We start from the raw sequence: 9630 nt of genomic DNA on the forward strand, positions 1-9630 counted from the left end.
CAGCATGATCCACATTTTAAAGCAAATATATATATACACACATAGACACTAAGTAGAATAAAGTCAAGTCCACACATAAACATTAAGACAGAGTATTAAAACCGTACAACTTCAAAAACAAAAGAGACCCTGTAGCAACTATCAGATACAGAATGTATATTATACCTTTTTAAGAATAACAATATAACTCACAGTAGAGCAGACATCACATCCATTGATGCATGAACATGACAAATGAACATTTCCAAAGTACTAAGGATAAAAAATTATCAGCCGACTTTTATAACTAGCTAAATTATCATTCAAAGGTGGGGGTAACATGAGATCTTTTTGTTTTTTCCTACTAAGTTTCTCCTTTTATTTTTTTAATTGTAATCCACAAATTCAGGGGATAATGCTTCAAAAGGGTGGCTTTTAATTACTTTTGTACCCAATCTTGACTGTATTCAGATTCAATTTTTTGAGGATAGGAAGGATTTCAAGAGAGAGTAAGAATGACAGGGAGAGGATATGTGACCATCTACTCATCCTTTTATTTTCTAATTTTTATAACTTCGTGTGAGTCTGTATCTCAAAGTTAAAAAGTTTAATAAAAAATATTTTTAAAGGTGAACGCAAAACAAAACCTTTTCACCACACAAAAACGAAGAATGTTTGCTACCCAAAGACTTTCACATAAAAATTATAAAGCTGTGAAAAGCAATTTAGAAAGAGGGAGTGTGATATAAGAAAGTTGAACATAGAAGTTGATTAAATAAGCTGATAAATGTAATCAATTAACTAATGTTAAAAATAACTAGTTTGATGTGTTTTAAAAGAATAGAACATAAATCTAAGGCTGTAGAAATTGCTACAAGATGGGAGGGGTGGTGTGGTGTATAATAAATAAAACATGCTAAATTCTGTATATTATTAGAAAATGCAATAATTTATCACTTTAAAACAGTGTTGTCAGTATTGAAAAGGGCTTCTTATGGCCTCAGGTACTTTCATTTAAAGGTAATCACAAACGTTTTCAACAGGAATGACTCAGTAAGATTATAACTGTTCTTTAAAAATAACTACAGCTTCAGTGAGTAAGATTTGGAAAAGAGATCAGAGACACAACTATTTGGAAGGTCAGAACTAAGTAAGATGTAGTGAATGAAAAGAGGAGGAGTTAAATGTGAGCTATATTCAGAAGACAGAATCTACCACTTTCTCTGGACACCATGTGCTTAGGAACACATAGATAACCCCCTAATAGACAGGAATGCTGTCACATTCTTCTTTGCCCAATGCATGACACAATTGTTGAAAGTATCCAATAAATGTTTAAATGAACTGGATAAATTTCATTTGAAATATCCACAATACATGAAGATAGACAAAAGAAATTATTAACAAAATCCTAAAATTCAGGGGAAAGATCAGGGCTGACATCCTCATCAGAGAAGACTTGCCACTGGGCTAGGCAAGCTGACCAAGGGTGTGGGGCAAAGAGAAGGGGGAGGAAATATCCTGAAATATACCAACACTCAAGGGGCAACTGAGAGAAGGGGACACTCAAGTGAGTAGGAAAGAGTTAAAAGTGATGGAAAGAGAGCAATGAAACTATCAAGAAAATCATCAAGAAATCTGATTTTTAAAAATTAATTAAATTTCTAAGATTTACAAATGAGAGGGACAAGAAATGAAAAGAAAAATATTACCACAATTTCTAATTGCAAGGTTTTGAAGACATAATACATTTTTTTAAAAAAGAAGGCAATTTATTATACATACTTGTTAAAATAAGGGTTTATTTGTTGTGTGGACATTTGGGGTGGTGGTGGGAGTGGAGGGTCACAGAGTCCTGATGTTCCAGGCAGTAACTTAGTTCTGTGGCTATGTCAACAAGGATTTGATGTATGTGCAGATTACATATGTAGTGATTTATTTTTGACATTAAAATAATGAAGAATAAACAACAGCCTCACTGTATCATGACTCTATGACTGAGCTGGAAAACAAACCCAAAGATCCAATTTCTATTTCTATTTCCTGAAAATTATTAAAATAGGTTCTAATACATTATGGTTAATAGTATCTTAGAAATACCATTCACCTTCTGAATAAAGGATGGTCCATCCTGTTCCCTTCTATAAGTCAGAAATAATTATGATGATTGACTTTTATTTTTTAAATAAACAGATGTATGAAGAAAAATGGAATACATGTACTTGTCAAAAATACCAATTGTGCAATTGTTTTAAAAAATCATAATCTAGTTTTCTCTGGACTAATTTACGCTACAGATATGCAAAATAAAGCAATGATAAATAATTGTATCATAAATCATACATGTATATATTTAGGAAAAGCTTACAATTCCTAAGCCTGTCCACTGAGTCTAAATTGCACTGCCTTGGTGAATTCCTCAGATTCTAAAAGTTCCACCAAAGCTAAGGTCTTGGATGTCATTTAAGTTATATATTTCAGCTATTAAAGGCAATGTTCTGACAAGCCCTTTGGTGCTAACCTCAGGGCATAAATTTGCCTTAAAACTACAAAAGAATGTGTCAGAGGGCTATATGTCAATCAACCAGGAGAAGTGCCTATTCCCAATTTAGTGTTGTCACTTGCTGACATTAAAACCAGCAACAGTTAATTGTTACTACTTCAAGTGGGAATACCGAGGGAAGAGGAGAGGTAGGTGTCTAAGTTCAGATTGATAAAGCTGTTAATTGCTACCCCTTTATGTAGATTTGTTTAATAATGAAAACAATGTGGCTAATCATATAATGTTTCTATTTGTTCCCCAAGGGCTCTTCAGGGAAAGTTTTCGTCAGGGCTAGATTTTGGCAGCTACCAACTGTGCAGGGACAAAAGCAGAACAATCAAGGCACTCAGTGCTGGCAAATAGCTGGAAGTGGTTGTATACGGATGCCCCTCCTCCTGGCCCTATCAGGAAGGAGCCAGGATCTGCCACTGATGAACTTTAAAGGAAAAGTTAAAAATGTAAAGGAAGATAATAATTTCAAGCAGAATGTCAGAAGGAAAAGAGGGAAGGAAGGAGGAAGAGAGAGTGAGAGGAAGGGACTGAGGGAGAGAATACATATGTAGGCAACCCGAAAGGCAGGGAATAGGTATGAAATAGACTTGGGCCCTCCCTATGCTTCCATGCAACAGATCAATTAAATTCACATCAGTGTGTGTTTTTTTTTAAATGAGAGGTTACATAGAAAAAATTATACATACATACAAACACACACAGACACACATACACACATACATATACACACACATACATATAAACATAAAATGTGTATATATGTGTATGTGTGTGCATGCACAGACACACATATATATATTGTCCCAGCCTTGCTTTTTATAGACAGGATGATGATATTGGGATATCATTAAAGCACTCTCAGAAACAGTTACTGGGATAGTCCTAGCTACTGACTAATCTCAACAGGGTATTTTAGGGAACAGAGTGCTCTAAGAAGTCTTACACAAATGTAATGTATATAATTTACTGATTTTTTTTTTCACTTTGCCTCATTTGGTAAAGGACATGAGACAGAATTAAATTATATCATTTAATTTTGTTTTCAGACTCTTTAGTATCAAGTAATGAAAACATTCAGAAACACCCTCAGACCACTGGTGCATCCTCCATCACTGTACAAATGTATGTCGTAAGACTTATGACATAAGTGATATTCATTTTGTTTTGTGCTTCTTTGTGTGTGGGGGGGGGAATGGGGAGTAAGTCTTTAATTCCCTTTCTATCACCATCTAACTACAACAGCCCCATAGTAAAACTCACTGAATTTAAAAATGGCTTTAAATCCCTCCCCAGTCTGATCACAATTACATTTTCAATTCTATCCCAGTGCCTATGCCCCCAAGTCTTCTGGTATTTCTAGATTCCTCCACTCGTCACCCCTATCCTCTTGCCTGCACCTCACCTCTGTCCATGTCGTTCTCTCTTCTTAGAATGCTCTCTCTTCACCTGCTTAAACTTACTCATATTTCAAGGCCAAACCAAGGTTAATCTAATCCATTGAGCATTCCATGATCACCACACACCACATAGCTTCTGCCTTCTGTAAACCTGTAAATGAGCACCTGCTTGATCATTCATGTGTCACCTACAGATGGTGTCAGTTCAGTCATCCTCCACTTTTTCTTGTTCCTCTACCAAACTTTATACTGCCTAAGGATATATCTTTTTATCCTCTACAGCATCTGAATCATATATGTAGGAGCCTACAACGTGTTTAGGGGCCATATTTCACTTCTCCAATGCATTTCAGTGAAGTTTAAAAATCACTACCTTATTAAATGTTGAATTCAATTCCTTTACCATTTAACTTTTCTGTAGTGAAATTCCCTTCCAGGTACAACTCTACAAGTCTAAAAGCCACAGTACACCTAGAAAATAGCCCATTTCCGGCATCTAAGAAATCATCTGTTACCCAGGAATTTGTCCAAAAAAAAAAAAAAAAAAACTTAAGAAATAATCAATTCTTAAAATTCACTTTCATGTCAGCAGGAAATAAAAAATTAACAACCTAAACACCAGGTCTAAGTTCACATTACTCATTCTTTCAAGTACATTTTTATTCAGCTTGAAACTCATATTCTTTCTAAATAGGCATAGAGATCGTTAAACTCTTTTTTATCTTTCAAACTGCAAAACAGAAATTTAGGTTCCATGTTTGAAAGAAGAGATGATGAGGTATAGATATAAAGAAATGATGCTATGCGCAGACCACAGAAAATAGCTGAATCAAACCAACTGAACTTTTAGTGATTAAAAATAAAACTACATTTGCAAAACTGTATTCGCCAGGTTCATGATCCAACTGCATTGTCAATTACACTCTTGTATACCTTTGGGGTGACCCAAATCACACGCCAAAATTTTTCAGCTCTTAAGAATGCCTGATTATAACCTAAAATCAAAGTACCATTAACACAGTAAGAAAATGTCAATGGCAGTACACACCCTCTCCCCATCACCATGCTTATCACTCCTGAAAAACTGTATTTATTTCTCAAATACAAAGACAAAAGGTAAGGCAACCAGTAAATTACACAATTATGAATTGCTTTTTAAAAATTTTAACAACTACCAATACCATTCAGCTTTATTTTATAGAAACCCTAACAATTTATTTAGAATGTAATGTATTATGCAAAACAATCTACACTGTGCAAAACATTCACACAGATTTCCTTTATTAATTAAACGAAATCTGTGTGAATGTTTTGCATAGTGTAGGTTAATTCTTAACACAATATGATTCACCAAATTTTAATTGATTTAAAACCTTCAGTAACCCTGCTGTGTCGTAAAAGGTTATGTGCCTGTTTTCTTCCAACAATGAGGTGAATTTGTCATTAAAAATTTTTTACCCAAAGGTCACCTTGAACTACCAAGAAACACACACACACACACACACACCCACCCACAGAGAGAGAGAGAGAGAGAAAAGAACCAACCAACAAACTAACGTTCATTATCTGTGTGAATGTATCTGAACTACAAGTAAATGAATCAGCCATGTTACCAAGCACAAAGCTATTGAAATAGTTAAGATTTATTTTCAGGTGTCACTGAGACTAAACAAAGATTGTAAGGAATAAAACAAATAAAAGGAAACTCAGGGAACAAATTAATACATTAAACTATTATCTTAAAAGCAGAATTCCCTAGAGAACAAAGTGATGAAGATATCAGAAAGCACTTCTCAAAGCAATATTTTTGCATGTCAAAAAAAGAATTAACCTAGAATAAATATATAAATAACAGTATGTTCTGTGTTAAGCCAGTAACAAAGAAACCCCTTAGTGCAGTAAAACAAAGTCCTGTCAAATCCCCATTTTTTACAAAGAAGCATGAAGATCGTTTCACAATGGTTTAAACTGTATTTATAGTAACAGAGTGAAGACTTGAGATAAAAGTCAAAAGGATTAAAGTCAAAGCTCCAGCTCGACATGAGTTACGATTTTGATTTTTATTCTTATTGTGGTCTACAAATATTAAGACAGAAGATACTTCCATGTGATTGTGGGATCCTCTGAGACTCTACAACCTTAGAAGAGCAGATAAAACAGATGAAAATGCATCTGGTTTGGGAGCCGACTCCATATTAAATGGCAATGCGCAAAGTAACAACTACAACTGCAGAAGGCTGTGGGGGAGGGGAGGAGGCTAAAGGCTGAAATTTCTGCAACTGATGCAGGGCAGGAGAAAAAAGAAGGGGTAAAAAAGATGTGGTATTACTGTTTTAAAATGGCAGCCTGTTAATAATCACTGCATTCCTGAAACACAGGCAAATTATACCACCACTCCTTCTTTCATAGAGTAAGCAAGCCTAACACATATGAGCATTACATACTTCTTTGAGGAAAACGATATAGCTTGATAGCTGCATCTATAACTAAAACAAAATCCCTAGAGTTGCCACTCAAGAGTTTACAAATTTGGAAACCATATACTTTTTCTCACAAAGAAAGAAAATAGAAATTCTGTTGTGAACTGGAAAGTCTTAGTTACACCAGAAAGAAATATTCTCTTCCACATATATTTTTCTTTAAGTGAAGGCAAAGCTACATTTATACATAAGCTTTTGGTCATGGTTCAAAATATCTATTTTGCATTTCCTCTCCCCTGATGTCCTTTCAAGAAAATCACACACATGCACGCGCACATACACACACTCACTCCAGCAAGAGAGAGATATATAACATATTCTGCATGAATTGGAAGATCATCATTCTTAATGTTAACTTGAGTACTCTCTCTTTAGTTCATTTATTGCAAAAACCACATATTGAGTTATATATTTCTATCCATCCTGAATCTTCACTTTTAAAATCAGGCACCTCATTTAACATTTGATGAAGAAAAGGCTAAAAGTCCCTAACAACAACAGCAAAATCATCAGGAGCATTGTAAAACACAAAATGATAGTATCTATATCACAGAAATGCTTAAAATATCTTATTTTAATTGAGTATAAAGAAATACTATCAATTATAAAAGTAAAATTTATCATGCAAGTTTAGAAGAGAGTTCAAGTCCATATGCATTCATGTAATCATAAAGAGAAAATGAAAATTAACCAAATGGATCAATTTCCCCTTTCTTCACAAAATAATAATTAGATAAGTTACTTACACAAATCATACATTTCTGAAAATGACATTTCCAGTACAATTCCTTGCAATTTCATTCACTATTTGATTTTAACTGTCACATTTTGAACACATACACATTTATACAACTACCAGGGGAAAAATAAGTTGAACCAAATTGAAAAATTACCATAACTACTAGTTCAATATGTCTGGTTAAAATAGAGACATCTGGTCTATCGTTCTTTTGTGTTGATGACTCCTAGTGTGTCTTTTCCCATCAATGAACTTTTCGAGAGGAAAATCCAACTTTTAACAGAAACCTGTGACTTAGAAATCTCTTTCAAATTCTATCAATGCAGATATATCATTATTAGATCAAATAAAACACAGTATCTTCAAGAATAGTAACATATACTGATTGAATACAAATGGCTAGCTTTAAATTCCATCAGAGTAATGTTATTTATTAAATAATTCTCTGCAGGCAGATATGGCTAATTCATGAATCATTATTTTTAAATATTTATAAATCAACTCATTGCTCACTTGCTTAAAATATACACTGAAGCTCTCTAATAGTACTTGATTGCCACTCCACGAAACCTGAATAATGCATTTTCAGAAGCCTTGCACGTCCCCACACAATTCTGAATTAATGGCCGAGCAAACAATAAGTAATGTACTATGCTCCAGCAAAAACTCAGTGATAACATCAATCTGGCATCTACTTAACACTTACTGCTTACTTCTCACATTTTCTTGACAACTTAGTTTCCTCTTCCAGATGCAGTTCATTAAAGAATCACTATCACCTGCCCATTCATCCACAGAGTGAGAGATTTAGCGATTAACATAATCACAGATAAGGGGAGAAATAACACTACAAAATTAAGAGATTAAGTAAAGAGACCTGGGCACTCCGGCTACCAATAACTAGATTGCAATTAAAAAGGACTTTGTCACTTCTTCGCTGGGTAATAGGGCCAATTATCTAAAACCCTTTGCTAGAATCCAGATACATACCAGAGCAAGGCCCTTCAACCAAACTCAGATAATTACTTTTGACAAATGTTCTCCTTGAGCATAATGTAGTTACTCAAATGCTTTTCAAAATGACTACAGTTACAGTAAAACAATCTTTACAAAGTCAACCCAATAACATGTCTTGCTCCCCCCTCCCAAAACCCCCGCTGCACGCAGTCTGCTTTCTTTTGGCCAATTTATACCAGATAGTAAGTTGGTGAACAAATATTTAATTTATGCAGCCAAAACCCTGAAAGGCTTCGCTTCAAATGTAATGCCTGGCATTCCCGAGACACACTGTACAGAAATATCCTTTTGAAAAATCCTTTCACAGCTGTCCTTTAAAAGAAGAAGATAGGGAGAAAAAAGAAAGAAAGAAAAGAAAAACCCACACATATACATGCATCAAACCAAAGACGCCGACGCCCCTCTGCCAACCGGCATTTCTATAGAGACATTCTTTCGATGATTAAAACGTAAGCTCCGAAAGGTTAAAGAAAAGGAAAAGCAGTCAAGTAACACCGCCCAGGAAGCCAGCAGTAAAATACACCTAGCTGTACACTCTTAATAACCTCCCACTATAAATGACACTGACCCAACTTCACCAAACACACATACACACAGACACTCACAAATTGCACACACGTGCACAGAATGTACACACAAACATCGAGCAGAGCACAATACCTGCAAACACAAACGAACTGGAACCACACAAAACATACACGTATCAATGTGCACACATAATGCACACGACACGGCACACAGACACGCAACCACCTAGCCCACATGCACACGCCCCACAAGTCCGTATCGGACACACACCGTGCATGCACGTGTAAAATGTTTGAACTCACAAACGCCGAACATACACACAGACTGTGCACAGAGTTATTGATGAAATTCCGGGGGTGGAGGGGCCGGGAGGGAGTGGTAATTGCCACACAAAGGTCTCCGGAGCGGCAGAGAGGGAAGTCTAGCGGCGCTGAGCGCTCAGAAATTCACCCGTGGAGAAGGCACAGCCCAGCCCCGAGAGCGAAGTACGGGGAGAAGTGTCCCGGGCGGTCCCGGACGCGGGGCTCCCGTAGATAATCGCTGCGCCCCTCCGCGCGCGCACGCACATACACAGGGGCCCCCAGGCGAGCCCACTCCCGCAGAATAACAAAGAGCAGGAGCCCGGCGAGCGGGCGGCGGCTCGGGCTGGAAGTGGCCGTCTCCGCCGCCGCGGACCGGCGCGGGGCGAACTGCGGGGCCGGCGGGAGGCGCGGGCGGCGGGTGGGGGGCGGTACGTACCAGGCGGGCAGCCTCGGCCCAGGTGCGGTCCTTCTTCTTCCTCTTGTCTTTCATGTTTGCATCTCATTGATGGTTCTGATGATGACGTGGGGGATTCCACGGGGTGCTCGGGGTTCGGGCGCGGAGACAATGACCCAGTGACCCGGTGACCCGCACTCGCTCCGCGGGGGGGAGGTGCGCGGGCGGCGGCGGCGGCGG

Source organism: Piliocolobus tephrosceles, chromosome 18 (assembly GCF_002776525.5).
Source record: "Piliocolobus tephrosceles isolate RC106 chromosome 18, ASM277652v3, whole genome shotgun sequence".
Taxonomy (NCBI): Eukaryota; Metazoa; Chordata; class Mammalia; order Primates; family Cercopithecidae; genus Piliocolobus; species Piliocolobus tephrosceles.